Here is a 23515-nt window from a genome sequence, read left to right as displayed (position 1 = left end):
TGGCAACTTTTGTCCCAATGCCAAACCCTAATTTTGGTCGCGCCTAAACTATGCGAAAACCCTAATTTTGGCCACGCCTAAAACTATGCCAAAATCCTAGCTCGATCGCGCCTAAACCATGCCAAAGCCACGCCGCCGGCCATGCCTCCATGCTGCTGGATGCAAAATGGAGGGTTGCAACAATCAACGACTACCCTTCCCTCTGAGATGCAAATATAAGCCGTACAAACTTTCCACCAAACGACTTGTGGCAATCTCTTGGCTACGGTGCCAACTCTTAGCCACGGTGCCAAAACCCTAACTTGGCCACGGTGCAAAAGCCCTAATTTGGCCACGCCAAAGCCATGTCGTCCATGCCTCAATTTCGTTGGCTTCCAAACGGAAGGTTGCAACAGTCAACGGCTATCCTTCCTTCTGAGATGCAAATCTCAGCCGTACAAGCTCGCCACTAAACCAAACGACTTGTGGCAACCTTTGGCTACGCTGCCAACTCTTTAGCCACAACGCACACTTAGCTATGTCAATGCTATGGTAACGTCACCAAACCCTAATTAGCCACGCCAAGAGCATGCGCAAGCCATGCCAGCACCGTGGCCATGCCACTGGCTACCAACGGAAGGTAACCACAATCAACGGATAACCTTCCTCTCTAGATGCAAAATCCTGACCGTCGAAGATCACCACCGAGCCGGCAAGCCTCCCAAGCTCAACTTGCCAAACAATAGCAACATGCTACACAAAATACTCGAGACATTAAAACATGTCACAAACTGGGGGATGCTCATCAGGGTGTTGGTCTGGCGATTTACAGCGTGCGGCGTACACTATGCCCGTTACAAGAAAATTTCATAAGAGTGAGTCGGTTAGTAAATACAAGAAGTAATGGTGAAACGTTTCCTTCATTATGGAAACATCAATTCCAGGCGTTACCCGTTACCGCTTTCTTCCATTTACTCAATCGTTTCCACTTCTTACGAGACCAGGGTACGTTTTGTTGCGACTTGTATAAATAGGTCTCACCTATTTCCACCAAAAGACAAGTTTTGGTCAGGAGAATACAACACTCAGAAATCACTTGTTAGCTTTCCCATCTGTTAGTTTTCCACTTTCTGATACAAGTCGTCAAACAACTACTCTTCTTGAATCAACTATTCTGGTCTCAACACTCTCTTAGCTTCCCTCCCTAGACCAACCCTTCTCCTTCACTTTGTGACCGAAGCAAGTCTGGAACGGCCATTTCTTGGTTTAGGCCGGATTTGTACAGATTGATCTCTCGAATCAAAGTACTCTCTTGCAGTATATTGTTTAGGGTTTAGACTCGTTTCTCACCCACACACTCGAAATTACCGAAATCAGCAGAAATTGTTTTCACCCTCAAACAATTGGCGACCACAGTGGGAGATTAATCTCTCGGTTGCAATACCAATTTCAGATTACGCTTTTTTAACTCCAACTCAGGAAGATGGTCGGTTTTAGGACTGAATCCGTGCCCCCAAGTTCCACTCAGGAGAATGGCAATGTTTCCTCTTCCAACGCAACATCCAACAACGCGATCGACGGATAAGTTCCAAGGATGGACGATTTGGCACGGGTTCAGGAGATCCACACCAGGAATATGGATCTGATGAAAGAGGCGATTAATAGCATACTCGACTTCCTTATCAGCTTAACATCGGAGTTGAGTGACCCACTTGTCCAGGAAACTCCGGAACTGGGACTAACATCCCAGATGATCATTCCCAAGTCAACAGCTTCACTACCAATCAGAAACCAATAGGCCAGGAAGCGGCCTCATTGGTGGAAAGTTTATGTGAACTCCTACATCTTTCAAAGGATCAACGGATGGAGACGTTCATTGCCATCAATTGAATAGCGTCAAACGCATCCCTGGTTCCTTCGCTTTGGAACCGTCAAGAATTCCGGAGATGTCCATCAACAATGTCACATTTACCGACAACGACATGATGGGAGAAGAAGGATACAACCGGGCCCTACACGTCACAGCCCGTATCAAGGATGTGGAATTCAAAAGGGCCCTCATCGACACAGGAGCGTCCTCCAATGTCGTTACCCTCGGGACGCTCAGAACAGCCAGGGTGCGGCCAAGCGAATTCGTGCGACAGTCCACTACGATGACCGATTTCGAGAGCAACCAAACCAGCACGTATGGATACATTAACCTGAATTTATCAGTAGGACCGGTCCAGTCAAAGGTAAGGTTCGAAGTAATCGAAAAGGAGCCGGATTACCATATGATACTGGGAAGACCATGGCTCCACGACAACAGAATCATTCCTTCGACATATCACCAATGCCTGAAAACCATGCTAAACGGAGAAGTCATCTGCATCTCTGCATCGTTATCTCCCTATGCGCCAATCAGTGGCATGGAGATGTTTGAGCCGAGGAAGAGCCAGCGGGGCGCAGCCAACGAAACTCACCACAATGCACTGCCAAATTGGGCGTCAATTGAAGAAAGCGATGGGGTTGCATCGTTTCACAGAGAAACCCGGTCTCACACCACCTCTTCGGAAGGGAAGCGCGCCAGTATCCATCCGCCAAACCAGAGTTTGGCTCGCTCCCGTACCAAGTGAGAACGGGTTTTTATCATGAGTCATGATGAAAAAGGGAAAATCGTATATCGGCGTTGTTGTTAATTATTAACAGGGGAGACTACCACACAGTCTCTCCGCCCAGCAGAATGCAAACACAGTAACGAGCTGCAAGGAAGTACCGGATGCACCATGACAGTTACAGGACGGAACCAACTCTACCATGGATGAACTTGAGGTTGTCAATATCGGGAGTGAGGAATCTCCACGAACCGTCTCAATCGGCTCGACTCTATGCGCAGACGAACGCGCGAAGCTAGTAGACCTTCTCAAAGAATATCAAGACGTATTCGCATGGACATACAAGGAAATGCCTGGCTTGGACGAGAAGCTGGTCACTCACCATCTACACATGATACCCGAATCCAAGACGGTCAAACAAACCCCGAGACAGTTCAGGCACGATGTGGAAGAACAAATCAAGATGGCGATTCAAAACCCACTGGCTGCTGGTTTTATCAAACCCATTCACCATCCTACTTGGTTGGCCAACGTAGTTCTGGTAAAAAATAAGAACGGCCAAATCAGGTGTTGTGTCGATTTTAGGGATCTGAAAAAATGTTGCCCTAAAGATGATTTTCCACTTCCTAACATTGACATGTTGGTAGACGCCACCAGTGGACACGGTATGTTCTCTTTCATGGACGGGTACATCGGCTACAATCAAATAAATATGTACGAACACGATGCAAGTAAGACGGATTTTCGAACTCCCCTCGGAAACTTTTACTATGTTGTGATGCCCTTCGGTATGAAAAATGTTGGCGCCACCTACCAACGCGCCATGACTACCATATTTCACGACATCATGCACAAGCAAGTTGAAGATTACGTAGATGACATAATGGTTAAATCAAAAACTCGGGCGACCCATGCGGAGATTCTGCGGCAGGTGTTTGAAACGTGTCGCGAGTACAAACTGAAGATGAATCCATTGAAGAGTGCTTTTGGTGTCTCTTCGGGTAAGTTCCTAGGTTTCTAGGTAACCGTCGAGGGAATTAAAGTCGACCCAGTCAAAACCCAAGCCATCCTCATAATGCCACCACTGCGAACTGTGAAAGAACTCCGGAGTTTCATGGGTAAAATAAACTACATTCGTCGCTTTATACCGGGATTGGCTCAACTTGTTGGTACGTTTAACCCTTATTGAAGAAAGGAGCGAACTTTGTCTGGACCAGGCTCAAACAAGAGGCGTTTCAGAAGATTCAGCAAATATTGTCTTCCCCAGCCATCATGAAGTCTCCCATACAAGGAAGACCATTGTGCCTCTACACTGTTTTTAGCGACACTGCCGTCGGAGCTCTCCTCGCCCAAGAAGATGACGAAGGGATTGAACATCCCATATACTACTTCATTCGAACTTTAAGAGATGCCAAACTCAGATATCCCAAAGCAGAAAAGGCGTGCTTGGCACTGATTCACTCCATCCAGAAATTCAGACATTACCTGCTTTCCAACAAAGTGGTGCTGATATCTAAGTCCGATCCTGTGAAGTTCCTCCTCTCAAAACCGGCCCTGATAGGAAGGCCAGCCAAATGGCTCCTCCAAATGTCAGAATTTGACATAACGTGAGCTTCCCCGAGATCTATCAAAGGGAAAGTAGTTGCGGATTTGCTATCAGTGTTAGAGAATACCACGATGCTACACGAGGACCTCCCTGGAGATTTTCTGGAAATATCTTTCATCAAAGAAGAAACGTGGTTACTATTTTTCGACGACTCCTAACAACGGTACTGGAGGAGCAGGTGTGGTTCTGGTATTCTCGGCCGGTGAAGTCTCCTCGCACTCCTTCAAGCTAGACTTCCCTTGCACCAATAATTCAGCAGAATATGAAGCCTTTCTCATCAGACTGTCATTAGCTACAAACTGGAGCCACGTTTCTGGAAATAAGATGGGATTCTAAATTACTCTTCAACCAGGTGAATGGAGTATACGCACTGAAGGAAGTAACATTGGCCCCGTATAGAGCCAAGTCACTAAAGCTACTAAATTACTTCGCCGACGCGATCATAATGCATGTTGGCCGCATCGGCAACAAACATGTTGATTTTCTAGCCACACTAGCATCAAAACTGCAATTCGAAGGTCTTGAGGAAACCCTGACAGCGAAGAGACGAACAGTGGATTCAACATGGCTTTCACAACCCGAGAAGGCTGAAGACGGCGACTGGAGAACAACGATTATCCAAGAGCTTAACAGCTCGCTTTCCCAGGGAAAGGTCAGTCTCAAAACTTTACAAAATTTCTTCATGCTCCGAGGAGTGATGTACCATCGAAACCCATACGGTTCCTTGTCAAGATGCCTCGGAGAGGAAGAGGCGCAACAACAACTCAATTGCGTCCATGGTGAAGTTTTCGGGCTAACACTAGTGGTAACACTTTATCCCCGTTTGCAACGCCTTGGCTACTACTGGCCAGAAATGGAGGCTCAATATCGATTGCTTCAAAGAACCTGTTCCAATTTTCAAGCACCGCCGCATCAATTGGAAGTCTTCAATATTTGTCGCGCCGGGGACTGGCAGGAGCCATACATCAGTTACCTTCGCGACGGCGTACTCCCCACCAACAAGAAGGACGCAGCCAAGGTAAAACAAAGGTCCAAGAGATTCATATTCCATGAAGGAATCTTATATCGTAAAAGCTTTGGAGGAAGTTTGCTACGGTGTTTGAACGAGGCAGAAATCCCGATCATGCTGAAATAAATGCACGAAGGCGAACACCAAGAAAAACGGAAGTTATTTCTTCAGATACACGAGAAATACTACTTGCCAACCATGGAGGATGATGCAGTTGTTTTTGTTCATAGATGCCAAAAATGTCAAATCCACGGAAACCTTATCCATGTACCGTCGACTCCTCTGCACCCAATAAGCAGTTTGTGGCCCTTTTATAGCTGGGGACTCGACATCATTGGAAAGATCAACCCGCCGTCTTCAAAACAACACGAGTACATAATAACGGCGATCGAGTATTTCACCAAATGGGTCAAAGCTATACCTTTACGAGGAACTACTGGAGCCACAATAGCGGTGTTCATCAAGGAGTAAATCATATGCTGATTTGGCGTGCCTAAACATATCATCACCGACAACGACACTCCTTTCGCCAACAAGCAAGTACGGGAATTACTTGAAGATATGGAATTAAGCAAGTTTTCTACACCGTGTACTATCCCCAAGGAAACGGACAGGATGAAAGCACTAACAAAACTTTGATCTGAATCCTCAGTCGGACAGTACACGATAATCCTCGGACATGGCACGACACGAACAATTGCCAATGGCACTTTGCGCGTATCATACATCACCAAGAAGTTCCACTGGCGCCTCTCCCTACTCCATTTTCTACGGCGCAGACGCCATCCTCCCAGCAGAAGTTAAAATACCATCAGCTAGGATTTCCGAAGCAAGCGGAGTTCGATGGAATGAAGCTGAAGCATTAAGCGCCAGGGTAGCAAAATTGGACACCGTGGATTCCAGAAGATCCAGAGCGGAAGAACACACTCAAGCGTACACAAATAGGGTTTCCAGAGCATATAGCAAAGCCGTGAAGCCTCGGGTTTTTCAAGTGGGAGATTTGATACTGAAGACTGCCAAACACATCTAGGAAGACGCGTCCGCACCAAAATTCTCCCCGAAGTGGGAAGGGCCTTATATAGTCACGAAAGCGTACAACAACGAGTACTACAAGGTCATTAAAGAATAAGGAGGAAAACTGGAAGCGGTCATCAACAGAAAGTGGCTCAAGGCATACTTCGCCTGACCACCACCTCACACCTCACCATATCATAGCACGACTAGCCAGGCATCTTTCCGCTTCCTTTCACATCTCAGGTATCAAGTTTCTTTTCTTTTGTTTAATTGAAGCAAATCAATAAAATTCTCTTATTTCTTAAAAAAAAAAAACGATACAAAAAAAAAATACACGCTCGAGACGCATAAAGAAACCAAACGTCTCGCAACTACATAACTCAAAAAAGCCCATCCAACAGATTGTAGTTCCTCGAAAGCATCATCCTCAACCGGTTTTGATACCTTTCTTCAAGTTATGAATTGACTCTTCCACCTTTTGTGACTCCATGGCCAGAGCCTTCTCCTCTTCCAAAATAGCCTTTGCAGCAGGAACAACATCAGCGAGAATACCGGCTCTGCCGACCTTCACGATGTCAAGATGGTGCCGCAACCAACTCACGTTGAACTTCAGGGATTCACAGGTAGACACCATGTTCTCCCACTTTTGAATAGTTGGTTCCACGACGACACGGATGGATATACTTTCCATTTCAGTGACCATCGGCAAGAGACAATTCACTTTGGAAACCAAGGAAGACGAGCAATGTTGCACCACACTCCTGGTATCGATGTGGCCGTATATTTTCCATATCTTCATGTAAAGAGTCACGAATTCCTTCCGCACCAGAAACCCACCAACGTTCCGGTAGTTAGAAGATAAACACTTCATGCGGATTTCGAACGACAAACCTGCATTGGGATACTCATGACAAGAAATGCCTAAATCGGCGTTTTCCAGATCTCCGGCGGTTGGCAGGATCAGACTCGAAGGAAGGGAGGAAACCAAGTCATCCTTATCAACGATAGTCACGCATGCTCCAACAGGATATCTCTGCACAGAAGAAAATCTTTTGTCACTCGTCAGCAAACAATGAAACATCTATTGATCAACGAAAGCATACCGGTATAATCTTCTTGACTCAGATGAACCTGGTAGGAGAATTGTTACGAGAGTTAGGCCTCACGCGCTTGACTGGAGAATCTAGCTGGCTCGAGGATAATCCACTTTTGATTGACATAATAAAGAAATATGGACTCGACAAGAAGAAACCTTTACACTGAAAAGAGGGAGATGATACAATTTCACCGGCATATATACTGCGGAAACCCTAAAGAGAAAGAGAAACGGATGCTGAGCAGACAAGATGGGCCTACATTACAGCCGGAGACTCAGCCTCAGTGAAATTTCCCGTCAAAACACTAATCAGGGGTAAAGAAAAATGGAGATGTGTACTGGGAACACGTTTTCCAGCATTATTGCTGCCACTCCACCGCCAGCACCGAGACTCGGGAGCAAAACTAGTGATATGACATGAAGAGGAAGGATCACGTCCTCTTTTATAGCCGCAGCGCTTTTGGAATTTGAATAAGGAAGGGATTTCCTACTTGAAGCCATGCATGGAAAGAGGCAACCAGGCTCGCAATAGCAGATTGCACGGTGCCAACAGTCCGTGCCACACCGTGCCAAGCCAACAGTCCGCACCATGCCAAGTCCAAGCTAACATCCACGCCAAGCGGGCGCCGTGCCAAACCAATAGTCCGCGCCACTCCAAATCCGACCTGATCCAATACTAACAGCCCATCCCAAGCTGACCAATGCTAACGGCTCATTCCAAGCCAATCCAATGCTAGCGGATCCACTTAGCGCCGAGTCCATGCCGACGGCTCCGTTCTACATTCTCAAGCCTAGCCCGGATGGCGCAAAGCCATTTCAGGCCGATGCCAGCATTCCAGGTCGATGCCAACATTCTGCATCTCAACCAGCAACCGCCTCTACCATTTCGTGGCCTAGCCAACAGCGCAAAGAGCAGAATTTACGTAAAGCCGCCAACGCAAGAATCACGGATTCTCAAACGCTCTCGAAAAAGGTTAGACGGATCTTCCTGACCATATTTTCATGACTCGCCGTTTCGATTTTTCCCTTATTGATGGGTCGGAAAAACGACTTTGTTTTACCGTAAGTGCACGTTGTCCAAATTATAGACAATAGCAAATGTGGTTCGTTCCCACGAGGAGTGTAAACTACTTCTAATTAATACAACTATCTTTCTAATCAATATGAATTCAAGAGGATGATTTCTGAAATTGATACTAACAAAAATAAAATGCAAACTAAGCTATTAAAGAGTCGAGCAAGATGCGAAAGGGTTAAGGATCTGGGAATCCGTTATAGGCTAGGTTTTACTTATGTTCTTTCACAAGAGTCTCTATTTTACTCATGTAAAGTGGCAACACTTGGCTACTTAAACATGGAAGATATGTCGCTAAGAACTATTGATAATAATCAACTAAGGATTGTTTGATCTCGACCTAAAATTAGAACCCCTAATCATTGAGCATACATGGCATACAAAGTAGAAGAATGTTCATGAATCTAATATGAATCAGGTCTCAATGGGATTGTCTATAACTTCCCTATGTAGTATACTTGGCATAAAACATGAAAAGGTTTATAAAACAACAACCAATATGTGAGATACTCAAACATAACAATAAGATTTTGATTAAAGAACCTCTTGTTCATGAACATAAATAATCTAACCTATAAGTTCATCCTTTCACTCTAACAATAGTTTAGCAAATCATGGAGAAAGAAATTAGTAAAACACCAAACCCTAGTTTCTCCCGTTGACGGCCTGCCCTTTTGCATCTGTGTTGCTGCCTCTTTAAAGGTACTGCCACGAGACTCCCTGCTTCCAGCCTGAGAAGTAAAAGACCAATCCATCCACCAGCACCTCTCTCTAATCCATCTTCTTACAGTTCATTATTCAACCAATACCAGCATCTCAACTTCCTTGCTCCATTGATTTCACGACTGGCAAATCCAAGTTTAAACACCCCAAAACCACAGAACTCTTACAGCTCATAAAACATTCACCAGCACCTTAATTTTACACATGAGATCCTCAGAATATCAATTTCAGACCACCCTGTTCAAAGTACAGAAAGTACCACCACTTACTGCATTCAATTCAATCAACCATCAAAGAATTTATACCGAATTTCAGTCCGAGTACGAACTCTTGCGTTGTTGTTTACAAGAGTTTCCTGCCATTCTTTCTCATATCCATCCGACTAAACCCATTATGCACCTTCCTCCACTGGCAGAAAACATCTCCATTTGGACCAGCTCAACCTGAACCCAAAGTTCACTGCTCACATTACCCAGCTATAACCAATTCAGTTACATGCCGAGAACCCCCAAGCTCAGTCCATGTACACAACCATAACCTCATTGTTGCTGCATTTCTAGTTAGCATTTCAAGACAAAACTTCCTATCTTCCTCCGACTCCAACTTCGCTGCACCATCTCAGCTCAAGAACGCCAATGAAATCCAAATTCATTCCATCGTTTCTGTTTGAAGAAGTCCATATAACACCACCACTGCCTGCAACAGCAATTGATTCAATCCGTCTTTGACCCGAGCAATTTCTCTTTGGTTTCATTGCTGTAGAATTTCTATTCAAGATCTTCAGCTTAAATTCAATCTTGCACCACAGCAAAAAACCCCAATTCTGTAGTAACAACAACCACTGCCTCAAATCCCTTCCTTTGCTCTTCAATTAAACTCGTTTTAGTTCACAGCAAACCCTTGAGTTTTGTACACACTGATGCTGGAAGAAGTCTTCATTTAAACCACCAATCGAAAATGACCAACACCATTTTTAGGCAAAAACCACCTCAATCGATGATGTTGCTGGTTGAAACTGGAAGAAGACATCGAACCATTACTCACTCAAGAACTTTCACCTGCACACCATTTCGGACTCCATATAAACTCCACAAATCAGTTGCTGCTGTAGCTAAACAAAATTCTAAGAATTGGAGTCGCCTTCTCGTTGGCAGCGGCAGCTTGGAGAAGAAATGAAATCTCAGATCCTCTTTCTTTCAGTAAGAACACCACCAGCTTCACTGAGAAATGATAATTTGTTTTTCTTGCTTTGAGATGAAATGAGATGTGGTGGAGGTGCGGCCACGTCACTCATCTTGGGACTGACTCGTTTGAACAACAAAAAAAAAACAATTCTTTGTTTTGTGAATTGATAGCTCTGGCCATAAAATGGCAAGGTGATGAGATGTTGGCTTGCTGGCTCACAAGCTCCGATTCATCTATGAATCCTTTGGAACCGTAAGTGGCAAGCGCCAATTTAGTTTCTATGCAATTTATTTTCCGGGTTAACGAATTTCACTCATAATTCCTGTAAATGACTTAAAACAATGGAATTAGCTAATTAATGAGACCTACCTAATATAAATATGGGTATAAAAGTATTGCACTTACGTGCTTAGCACTTGCATGTCACCATCTTATATTTACCTCGCAAAAATGTCCCTGTTCCGCGCTAAACAGGGGACTTAATGTTGATGGTGGTTTTTAGCTTAGGATTAAAATCGTACAACCTTAGTCAAACAGTGACGTCACACTTGAATAATAATGTCGCCACTAGCACATTTATTGAACCATTCAACATGTCTGCGTAAAATTACTGGGATACCTTTTTTATATGCCATGCTCCACGGCAGAGCCCTCGGTACTGACTGGCATCATCTCTGCACATGCCATCCGTGCATGCTATCCAAACGTGCCAATCACGCACGCCACATATTTTAAACTAGGGTTTCGACACGCTAAACCCTAACAGCCATATCTCCGCGCCAAAGGAATGTCATGCCAGCCACATCTCCGCGCCAAAGGCATGCCAAACATGCCAGTCGCACCACCGTGCCAATGACATGCCATGCCAGCCACATCTCCGCGCCGAAGGCATGCCAACCATGCCAGCCGCACCACTGTGCCAATGGCATGCCATGCCAGCCACATCTCCGCGCCAAAGGCATCCCAACCATGCCACCCGCACCATAGTGCCAATGGCATGCCATGCCAGCCATATCTCCGCACCAAAGCCATGCCGGCCATGCCTCCATGTCACTAGCTTCCAAACGAAGGGTTGCAACAATCAACAACCACCCTTCCTTCTGAGATGCAAATCTCAGCCGTCCAAGTTCTCCACCAAACGCGAGGCAACTTTTGGCCCAATGCCAAGCCCTAATTTTGGCCGCGCCTAAACTATGTCAAAACCCTAATTTTGGCTGCGCCTAAAACTATGCCAAAATCCTAGCTTGGCCGCGCCTAAACCATGCCAAAGCCACGCCGGCCATGCCTCCATGTTGTTGGATGCCAAACGAAGGGTTGCAACAATCAACTGCCACCCTTCCTTCTGATATGCAAATCTCAGTCGTCCAAGTTCGCCACCAAACGCGTGGAAACTTTTGTCCCAATGCCAAGCCCTAATTTTTTCCACGCCTAAACTATGTCAAAACCCTAATTTTGGTCGTGCCTAAAACTATGCCAAAATCCTAGCTGGGTCGCGCCTAAACCACGCCAAAGCCATGCCGGCCATGCCTCCATGTCGCTGGCTGCCAAACGAAGGGTTGTAACAATCAACGGCCACCCTTCCTTCTGAGATGCAAATCTCAGCCGTCCAAGTTCGCCATCAAACGCGTGGCAACTTTTGGCCCAATGCCAAGCCCTAATTTTGGCCGCGCCTAAACTATGCCAAAACCCTAATTTTAGCCGCGCCTAATACTATGCCAAAATCCTAGCTTGGCCGCGCCTAAACCATGCCAAAGCCACGCCGACCATGCCTCCATGCCGCTGGCTGCCAAAAGGAGGATTGCAACAATCAACGGCTACCCTTCCCTCTGAGATGCAAATCTCAGCCGTACAAACTTTCCACCAAATGACTTGTGGCAATCTCTTGGCTACGGTGCCAACTCTTAGCCACGGTGCCAAAACCCTAATTTGGCCACGGTGCCAGAGCCCTAATTTGGCCACACCAAAGCCATTCCGGCCATGCCTCCATGTCGCTGGCTTCAAGCGGAAGGTTGCAACAATCAAAGACTATCCTTCCTTCTGAGATGCAAATCTCAGCCGTACAAGCTCGCCACTAAACCAAACGACATCAAAACATGTCACAAACTGGGGGATTCTCATCAGGGTATTGGTCTGGCGGTTTACAGCGTGCGGCGTACACTACGCCCCTTACAAGAAAGTGTCATAAGAGTGAGGCGGTTAGTAAATACAAGAAGTAATGGTGAGACGTTTCCTTCATTATGGAAACATCAATTCCAGGCGTTACCCGTTACCGCTTTCTTCCATTTACTCAACCGTTTCCACTTCTTACGAGACCATGGTACCTTTCGTTGCGACTTGTATAAATATGTCTCACTATTTCCACCAAAAGACAAGTTTTGGCCAGGAGAATACAATACTCAGAAATCACTTGTTAGCTTTCCCATCTGTTAGTTTTCCACTTTCTGATACAAGTCGTCAAACAACTACTCTTCCCGAATCAACTATTCTGGTCTCAACACTCTCTTCGCTTCCCTCCCTAGACCAACCCTTCTCCTTCACTTTGTGACCGAAGCAAGTCTGGAACAGCAATTTCTTGGTTTAGGCCGGATTTGTACAGATTGATCTCTCGAATCAAAGTACTCCCTTGCAGTACATTGTTTAGGGTTTAGACTCGTTTCTCACCCACACACTCGAAATTACTGAAATCAGCAGAAACTGTTTTCACCCTCAAACAGTTACATATCCATATGTCTAGTGTAACTAGAAGTTACATCTGATAGACGCATTTATGTGTCTATTTTGTTCTCAATATTCTGTATTGTTAGACTCGATTAAGTACTTATTGTGTTATTTTGTGTTTTTGTAGATGTTTTTAGAGAAATAAGCCTTTGCGGCGAAATGAGCTCAAAAAAGTGATGATTTACACCCCGGAGAAAAGTACTAAAGGCACCCCAGAAATGCACCGGAAGCGTCCCAGAAATGTACCGGAGGAACCCAGAAAAATTACTATTTCCACCCCAAAATTACTATTTCCACCCCAATTGCTAAAGGGACACCCGTACAGGATTAGGGGGAGGACACTTTTCTTCTCATAATTCAAATTTCATTTTTGGCGGGAAAATATATTCTCTCTCTGGCAGATTTTCAATCAACAAAATGAAGGTGTTGTGGTGCGATTCAATGGCTAAAAATTGGTAGGAAGATGTGATATAGCTTACGGAATACAGTATGTGTGTCAGAATCGATCGAATTTGGCTAGAATCGGCTAAACAAGTCATCATCAGAGAACATGGCAGTCACGGGTTTGAGAGGATTTTTTGAGGGATTCGGACGTGTTATGATGATGCATGGAGGACTCTAGCACACTTTTGGACCGTGTAGAAGCTAAATAAGGGAGTATCAGAGGCTGTTTACGCGTGGAGAATCATTTCAGGGAAGAAAATATTCGGAAAATATTTTCTTTAAACACCGAGTAATGAAGATTATATGGAGTAATTGAGGGAGATTCAACGAGCTTTAGGTGTATAAATATGTTCCCTGGGAGTACTAGAGAGGCTGTCGAGAGTTGGGAGAAGAGAGGAGAGCCACAGACGCAGAAATCAAGAGTTGATCAAACTCTGCTGCTGCTGCTGCTGCTGCTGATGAAGAACACCAAGCACACGAAGAACGGAGTCGCAGTAGCAGTCGTTTATCAACAGTGGAAATGACTCACGTCCGTGGGTCGTAGGTGTGGGTCGTAGCATTTCAGCGACAACAGCACCTCAGCTTTGTCGTTCATTTTGGACGCCTTCTGTGGGTCGCAGAATTCTGTTTTAGAACATTTACTTATCTTTCTCTTTATTGTAAACATCAATTGAGCTTAATAAAATATTTTGAGAGGTTTTCCAACATGATGAGTTAATTCCCTCGTAACCAAGGCAATGGAGGAAGCTATTCACGCAACATAAATGGGTAACTATTTCATTTAATTATATAATTCACCTAATCGCTGCTTTTGCAGAGTTTTAAATTGTTTGAATGATTGTCTTAATTATTTGTTATTCAGTTTGATAGGTTATGCTTGGTTTAATCTCTTGATAATCTATGCTTAAGGTTTACAAATAATGTTTGAGAATTTGTATGATTGATAGTGAATTAAAGATAAAAGAGGACTTAAGAATTGAATAGAGTTTTGAAATATTTATCATTCAATCTTGCGTAGTAGTGGAATCTAGTGTCTTGGTTACCTCTCGCCCAAAATTGTTAATATTTTGTATATATATTTTTATAAGTCTAAAAAAATCCTTTACCTTCACAAGTCTTAGAGTTCGAACCTTTATTACTACAACCCACGAAAAATCTTTTAATCATTTTGGCGCCGCCGACGCGGATTTGTGCTTAGGTAGAATATTTTTTTTTTTTTAGGTTTACTATTTTTTTTAGAATTATTTGTTCCTTTTACTTTGTCTTTTGTCTTTGATTTACAGGTTCGAAGTGGAGCACTAAGGACTTGGAGAGGAAAAAGCTTAAAGCGAAAAGCGAAAAGAGAAGAAAAAAGGACAATTTTAGGATTTAATTTTTAATTTTTTTTTTAGAGGTGTGAGGAAAACTGTAACTTTTTATTTTGGACTTTTTTTTTATTTGGACTTTATTCTGGACTTTGGACATTATTTTTAAAACCCTACGGAAGGGTTATAAATTAAAAAAAAAAAAAATTAAATACAAACTGTTTGCAGGGAAGGACGACGATTACTATATCGTCTCGGCCCCTCGGGTTCGCACACGGCATAGGAGTCGTGGCCCGAGTCGACGACAACGGTTCATCGCCCGTCTGGTACGGGAGGTAAGTCCAATCGAAACACCCGCGAATCTCCTGCAAGCGGGTTACTGTCTGCCTTAAGGTGATAATTGTTTGAGGACGAACCGGACTGTCTTTATTTTCCTAGTAAAGGGCAAGGCCTGGCCTAAACAAGATAAGGGTTCGGATTTCATCACCGTTCTCTTCTTGCCCGCCTTAGGAAACGAAACCGAACGCGAACCTAAGCTTTAAAATTTGGAATAGAACGAGACCGATAGGGTAACGAGCTTAATAGGAAACTCGTTCGAAAAATATTGGTTGCTCTTTAAGCAAACTCCAAGTTCATGATGGTTTCTGTGAGTTGAATGCGTGACTGCGCCGCCTTGTGATAGCGGTGAGGCCTTGGGTATCAAAGCTCCACTGAGCTTCCCTCGCCTCAATTCAACTTACTTTGACTCGGATTGATTCCAGAGGGGTTTGCTCAATTGCAACGAATTCCCTTTCGAAAGATAGAAGCTGGTCTAGAAACAATCTAAGTGGAGCCATCATGCTTTTTGTTTGCTAGAAATCTTTAGGTTTGTTTTGGTGGAGTCGAGTCGGCTTTGTTTGTGGTTGTGTAGAATTCCCTTGCAATTAAGAATGTCGAACTGGTATGATAGAAGCCAATACAATGAGTATCGACCTGAATTTGAATATGGACATCATCAGTTTTATGACCATGGTGGGAATAGTAGTTGGGAACGCCAACCTTTTCAAGGTTATGGTTCATACCATAGTGAGCCCAATTACTATCCACACACGAATTGGTCTTACGAGCAAGAAAATCAGGAATATTATAGTACTAGTCATGCGTTTTTGGAAAATTACTTAAAAACTAGTCCTGATTATGACATTTATAAACCTGTTCAATCTCTAGAAGAAACCTACCAACAAATTCGAAGGGAGTATGAACGTGCAGATAGTTCAAGAGAAGAGAGTACACAACGGTCTAAGATATTCAATGAGACTTGTGAACATATAAGTGTTATGCTCAGTGAAATTCAAGCACGTTTAGAGGCAGAAAATGAACAGTTAGCTAATGCTGCTCGAAATAATCTAAATTTCCAAAATAGGGTTTCTAATTCTACCCTTGATATCAATAGTGAATATTTGCCTAATTTAGAGGACGAGGTTAGAATTGGTAACACTACTTGTTTTGATAAGGTTCGATCATTTTCATGCTATTATAATGATGATGATGATGAGAATAGTAGTAATGAAGAATCTGAAATATGTAGGCATAGTGATCAGGAATCTATTAATCCAATTGAGCTTTATAGTGATTATATTATTTCTAGTTCAAATCCAAATAATTTTTATGATTATTCACCTATTCAAAAGGACGAGGATTTGATTAGGGATACCACCTTTTTAGACGATGTAGTTCATGATCCTTTAGCCTACATAGTATTGGACAATCCATTATTTGATGAACTTATTAGTGGATCGGAGGAAGTAACTATGATTAACACCTTAGTTAATGAGCCTTTACTAGAAACTTTTTCTCATAATCCTTTATATGATGGTGGTTTAGAGGAACCGGTTTATCCTGAGAATCACCCACAAGATTACAACTTAGAAAAATCAATTGCCCATTTTCAAGAATCTGATGACATAGAAATTAGGGAAGTTGTGACCAGTCTATCTAGAGACACTGAAGACTCTAAGTTTGGGGGTAATCATCATTCTCCGTGTACTTTAACTCTTAGAAAGATCCCTTACTTGGGACTTGACATCAATGCCTCAACCATCTTACAAGATTATCTTCATACTCGTTTTCCCGAACCTCATGATGTCCAGGAAGAATTTCAGTCGTTAGAAACCCATCCTCTGGTTGATGTGGTTTGCCCAGGATATGATACCCAGATTGACTTTGTTTTCCCACCAAATACTTTTCTACCAATTGTGGGAACATATAAATTTCAGATGTGTCAATTATTAAGTTTTGAGACTAAACCTAATTACTTTAGGAGATTAGGGTCGACACATCTGTTTAAGGAAGACCACCACTCTCTTTGTGGTCAACTGTGTAAGTCAAATCTGATTGACTTTAAGGATCCCCATTTATTCAGGTTGTTATTATTTTTAATTGAGTTTTTCCAGACTTTTAAACCTGAACTGTTGGATCTTAGCTATGAGGAAGTGCATCCAATGAAAATTTTCTATCAAGATCCTTTCATAGAACCTGAACCTGAACCACAATGGGACATAGGTATCTTAATCAGGAAACTAGATAAGGGTATGCAGTACATGTTCATTTTCTTGGCTTGTTGCAGATTCCTTTTACTTGTGATAGCTCTATTTGGTTTCGATAACCCACAATTATTTCGGCTATTGCTATATGATTCGAGGAGATTAAACCTTTCTTAGTCTGGCTGAAGACTTTAAACTTAGCACTTCTTGGGAGGTAACCCAATCTCACGCAACACGGTAATATCCTTCAATAAATCTTTTACTTCAAATAGTAACCGTTTCTCCTTGTTCATGTTTTTAATTTTATCTTTAGAACATTGAGGACAATGTTAGATTTAAGTTTGGGGGTATGGGGAGAAACTTTTTAGTTGCGTAATAAATAAACTCCAGAGCCTAGAAATTTACGCCTATTAAGGATAGCACTAACCAATCTAAGTGGATGGAAACATTTTTGTTTTAGGAGTTGAGGGACCAATCTGACTAGATGGAAACATCTATAGAGTCTATTCATAAAAGCACAGAGCTCAGGTGTTAGAAATAACATGATAGTTTCGCCATATCTCGTCGAGTCCTTTTCACTTTCTATTTTTAGTTTTCTTTTATTTCAAGTGATTTGGTGGGGCACACGATTCAAGTTGTTACCTTTGCTAGGGTGAAATAGAGTGACTGAGTTACCTTTTCAAAAAAAAAAAAAAAAAAAAAAATTAGACCGGACCAGTTAGACCAATCGGAATAAGTATTAACACTTGGATAGCAATATGCGTGTGTTCTCCCTGTTTCCGTCGCCTAAGCAAGCGTGGAATGCAGGACCCGTGGGAACTATCGTGTAATCTGCTGACAAGAAGCATGCGCTTGGATCCAAAAGATCTATTCATGCCGTTAAGTTAAAAAAAAAAAAATGGTTATTGTTATGTGTAGTCAACTGCTGGTTCCCTTGTATTTGCCAGTTTGTTGATCTAAATTTAAGTTATTGACCACTGGTTCCCTTGTATATGCCAGTGTGTTAATATTAGTCAGACCGGTATCTCAGTCATTTAGGTTAGGTTCATCTTGGCAGAGGCCTTCAGACAGATATGGGAAACACCGTTCACTTTTCAACCATCTACATTTTTCTTTTTCCATCTTCTTAATCTTTTCATGTGATTAGTCTGACTCCGAGTATGATGTCCATCGTGAAACTATCTTAGTAGAGCTCTGTCACTTATATGAATTTTAGTATGCTTGAGTGCAAACTCGTGTACACCAATTGGAATTTCGCATCAGGGTTCTTCCTCTTAGAGTCAATAATTGTATGCCAACCAAGGAGGTTCTTTAGTGCTTTCCAAGGTTCTGCGTAGATAGCTAGGGTCTGGAGTATTGGTTTTTGTGGGTACACCTCTGATAAACCCACCCGAGATTAACTCGGTCACTTTTCAAGAATAAATTTTGCTCGAGGACTAGCAAATAATAAGTTTGGGGGTATTTGATAGACGCATTTATGTGTCTATTTTGTTCTCAATATTCTGTATTGTTAGACTCGATTAAGTACTTATTGTGTTATTTTGTGTTTTTGTAGATGTTTTTAGAGAAATAAGCCTTTGCGGCGAAATGAGCTCAAAAAAGTGATGATTTACACCCCGGAGAAAAGTACTAAAGGCACCCCAGAAATGCACCGGAAGCGTCCCAGAAATGTACCGGAGGAACCCAGAAAAATTACTATTTCCACCCCAAAATTACTATTTCCACCCCAATTGCTAAAGGGACACCCGTACAGGATTAGGGGGAGGACACTTTTCTTCTCATAATTCAAATTTCATTTTTGGCGGGAAAATATATTCTCTCTCTGGCAGATTTTCAATCAACAAAATGTGTTGTGGTGCGATTCAATGGCTAAAAATTGGTAGGAAGATGTGATATAGCTTAAGGAATACAGTATGTGTGTCAGAATCGATCGAATTTGGCTAGAATCGGCTAAACAAGTCATCATCAGAGAACATGGCAGTCACGGGTTTGAGAGGATTTTTTGAGGGATTCGGACGTGTTATGATGATGCATGGAGGACTCTAGCACACTTTTGGACCGTGTAGAAGCTAAATAAGGGAGTATCAGAGGCTGTTTACGCGTGGAGAATCATTTCAGGGAAGAAAATATTCGGAAAATATTTTCTTTAAACACCGAGTAATGAAGATTATATGGAGTAATTGAGGGAGATTCAACGAGCTGTAGGTGTATAAATATGTTCCCTGGGAGTACTAGAGAGGCTGTCGAGAGTTGGGAGAAGAGAGGAGAGCCACAGACGCAGAAATCAAGAGTTGATCAAACTCTGCTGCTGCTGATGAAGAACACCAAGAACACGAAGAACGGACTCGCAGCAGCAGTCGTTTATCAACAGTGAAAATGACTCACATCCGTGGGTCGTAGGTGTGGGTCTTAGCATTTCAGCGACAACAGCACCTCAGCTTTGTCGTTAATTTTGGACGCCTTCTGTGGGTCGCAGAATCCTGTTTTAGAACATTTACTTATCTTTCTCTTTATTGTAAACATCAATTGAGCTTAATAAAATATTTTGAGAGGTTTTCCAACATGATGAGTTAATTCCCTCGTAACCAAGGCAATGGAGGAAGCTATTCACGCAACATAAATGGGTAACTATTTCATTTAATTATATAATTCACCTAATCGCTGCTTTTGCAGAGTTTTAAATTGTTTGAATGATTGTCTTAATTATTTGTTATTCAGTTTGATAGGTTATTCTTGGTTTAATCTCTTGATAATCTATGCTTAAGGTTTACAAATAATGTTTGAGAATTTGTATGATTGATAGTGAATTAAAGATAAAAGAGGACTTAAGAATTGAATAGAGTTTTGAAATATTTATCATTCAATCTTGCGTAGTAGTGGAATCTAGTGTCTTGGTTACCTCTCGCCCAAAATTGTTAATATTTTGTATATATATTTTTATAAGTCTAAAAAAATCCTTTACCTTCACAAGTCTTAGAGTTCGAACCTTTATTACTACAACCCCCATTAAATCTTTAATCAACATCCTGTAAACTTTCAAAAAAATGAACATACAAAAAAAAAAAAAAAATCATAAGAAACAAAACCTTTGACAGATGCAAGTCTGGTGTTCGAGGTCCACCATGTGAGTGTTTTCGCTAAAAACTTCAAAAACGGTAGGACTAGCCACCAATACTTCCCAAGCCAAACCTTTATCTTGAAGAGCCTCAAGATTCTCCTCATACTCCGGGGTTAATGGAGTCATCATATTAGTGCCAATTCACGACGGTATGCCATCATTACCATTATTTTCATCCTCATCTGAAAAGGAAAAATACTTATGAATATAAAAAGTGACAAAACAAGAAATAAAATCGACAAAAAAAATAAATAAAAAATCACTCTATTAACCTGATCAAGAACAGCAGATGCAGGCATCTTCTTGTGAACCAGAACCCAGTTATTGAGCGCTTCTGCTAGTGTACTAGATGTGCATCCACACCGATAACCTTTGATATAGGCATTCACATATGATTCATGTGGGATGGTCTCGATGTAATCAGCCACCCAATCACAGTTCAAATCTCTAATTTTATGTATGGCCTTAGCATGGTTTTCAGGTGAGAGTGCGTATGTCGCTTCTTAGAAAAGGTCCAGCACAAGCGTGTACCTAGGACTTGAGCCATTGATGGGCAGATTAGTCTTAAAATGATAGTAGCAAAAGCTGTGGAACGAATCTAGATAGACAAGTGGAACACCCTGCAAGAGTCCTTCATGGCGATCCGAAAGGAAGGTGATTGGCCTTCCATCACCAACTTCAGTAAAATTCCTTAAAAACCACTCCCAGTTGTTGACAGTCTCAGAATCGACTAGTGTCACATCAAGTGGGAAAAATCCTACAAAAAAATTTGTGCAGAATTGAAAAAATAATAAGTTTCACAAAAACAGAAAACAATGTGTAAATACAAGTTATACATCCTAAAACAAATGTGTAACTTAAAGTTACAGATGTTATTCCCTTAGTTACACATGTGTAACTCTCAGTTATTTGTCAACTAAAGTAGTTCAAAAAAAAACATAAAAAAAACATACCTTTACCACCATTGATACCAGTAGATGCCATCAAGCAACCTATGAATCTACCAGTAAGGAAAGTAGCATCCAAGTATACCATTGGCTGACAAAACCGGTACCCTTTGATACATGCATCAAACGCAATGAAAATCCGTTGGAACTATTTCTTTGCAGGATCAAATTCAAACTTTATCATACTACCAGGGTTGGTTTCCTTTATAGCATCAATATACCATACCAAGTGCGAGTGTGACTTCATATCGTCGCCATAAATGGTCTTATAAACCTTTTCCCTGCCATTATAGGCCTGATAGTACTCCATGGTAATCCCATAGTTTGTCTGGAAATCAGCTGCAATTTTCTTAGGCTTCTTGTGAGGATTTTCCCGAACTTCTTCCTCAATCAAAATAGACGTGAAGCTGGTGGAGTATTTTTGATTCAAGTTGCGCCCACCAGCACCACAAATGTGCTCAGGGTTATAAGACCTGACCTGAAGAAGTTCATACATACTAAATATAGACAAAACAACCAAAAAAAATATGGTGCAAAAAACATCATGTGTAACCCAAAGTTACACATACTGTAACAAACATATGCTAAGCATAAGATGACAGAACACAGAAAACCTACCTGGAACATTTCGTTCCTTTCATCAATGGAAGCTGCATGAAATTTCCAGCCGCATCGTTTTTCTGCACACTTAGCCGTGAACCTAGAAAGCTCATTATGTGTTATAACCATGTTGAAACCAGTGCGAAGACGATACTTGGTGAAAGCAACCCTGACTTGCTTAACTCCTTCAACAAATACATGACCAATCTCACTAAGGACCTTGGGACAACCATCCGATAACAAAGGTTTTGCGGGCTTGCTTTTATCTTCCAAATACTTTGCAACAGAACGATTTTTTCTCGACAAAGACGTACTAGAACCATTAGAAATAGAAGAAGCTTCCCTAGAGATAGATGAAGAGGCTACATGAGTAAAATTTTGCAAAAATATCAACATTGGTCTTTTTTTTACTATTTGTGATGGATGCAAGAGATTGAAGCGAATAATCACAGTCAACCGGAAATTCTTTCCCACCTTCTCGGAAGAAGAAACAAATACCAAGTGGAGTAAATTTCTTCCATTCCTCGCAAACTTGTTCCTTAAACTCATCAAGTTTAGTTTCAACATTAATACAGATGGTAATGAAATATGAAAAGTAGCGAACAACAGTGATGCAACCAACATGATCCCTGACAACCTGGAAACTACAAACATACAATAAAAATATCAAAATAAAAAAACAAATGCAATTCACTCGGGGGCGTTGCCTCCTCGTGAGAAGGCATATATGTGTAACCATTCACAAATGCAATGTGTCTTAAAAGATACAATTTATATAATTATTTACAAATACACATGCTACAAGACATATATGTGTAACTTCAAGTTACACATGCTACTGTGTAACCTCAACTTACACATTTCATAAAAAAAACATTATCTCTACCTAAATTTGTAGTTGTTCTTCTGAAACAATGTTGTTTCATCCTCGTCTTCTCAATATCAACAACAAATTCTCAACAAATTTAAAACTAATGCTAACTATATTCTTAGATCGGACATGCAATAAAATTGAAAAAAATTGAAAACAAAATTGAAATCAAACAAAAAAAAAATTCGTACCTATATTGTTTCTCTTCTTCTTCAGAAACAATGTTGCTTGTACTTCCTCTTCTAAGTACCAAATCGAAATCCAAAAAAGCGAAATCAGTAAGATCCAAATAACAAAAATTGAAATAAAAAATCAGAAAAGAAACGACATTTATACCTAAATTCGTTCTTCTTCTTCTGAAACAAACCTATATTTATTTCCGACCAGTAATCTTCATCTTCTCAGACTCAACAAAATATAAAACAAACAAAAATTTGAACATTAGTAAAAATCGAAATCAAATCTTCTAAGCTGAATACAAACAACGACAATAGAATACGGAATCGAATGAGAACACACCTATTTGTTGTTCTTCAAATCAGCATCTCCTTCCGTCAGATCTGAAAACTACTAAATCAATTCAACACAACGAACTATATTGTTCTTCCCCTCGTCTTCAATACAGAGACCTGATAATCAATCCAGCTGTTTATTGTTCTTCAATTTAATAATTGTCTGAAGAAACTTACTCTCGAGTTTAGAAGATTTGA

This window comes from Papaver somniferum, chromosome 2 (genome assembly GCF_003573695.1).
Source record: "Papaver somniferum cultivar HN1 chromosome 2, ASM357369v1, whole genome shotgun sequence".
Lineage (NCBI taxonomy): Eukaryota > Viridiplantae > Streptophyta > Magnoliopsida > Ranunculales > Papaveraceae > Papaver > Papaver somniferum.
The sequence above is the reverse complement of the archived record's forward strand: the minus strand, read 5'-3'. Positions refer to the sequence as shown.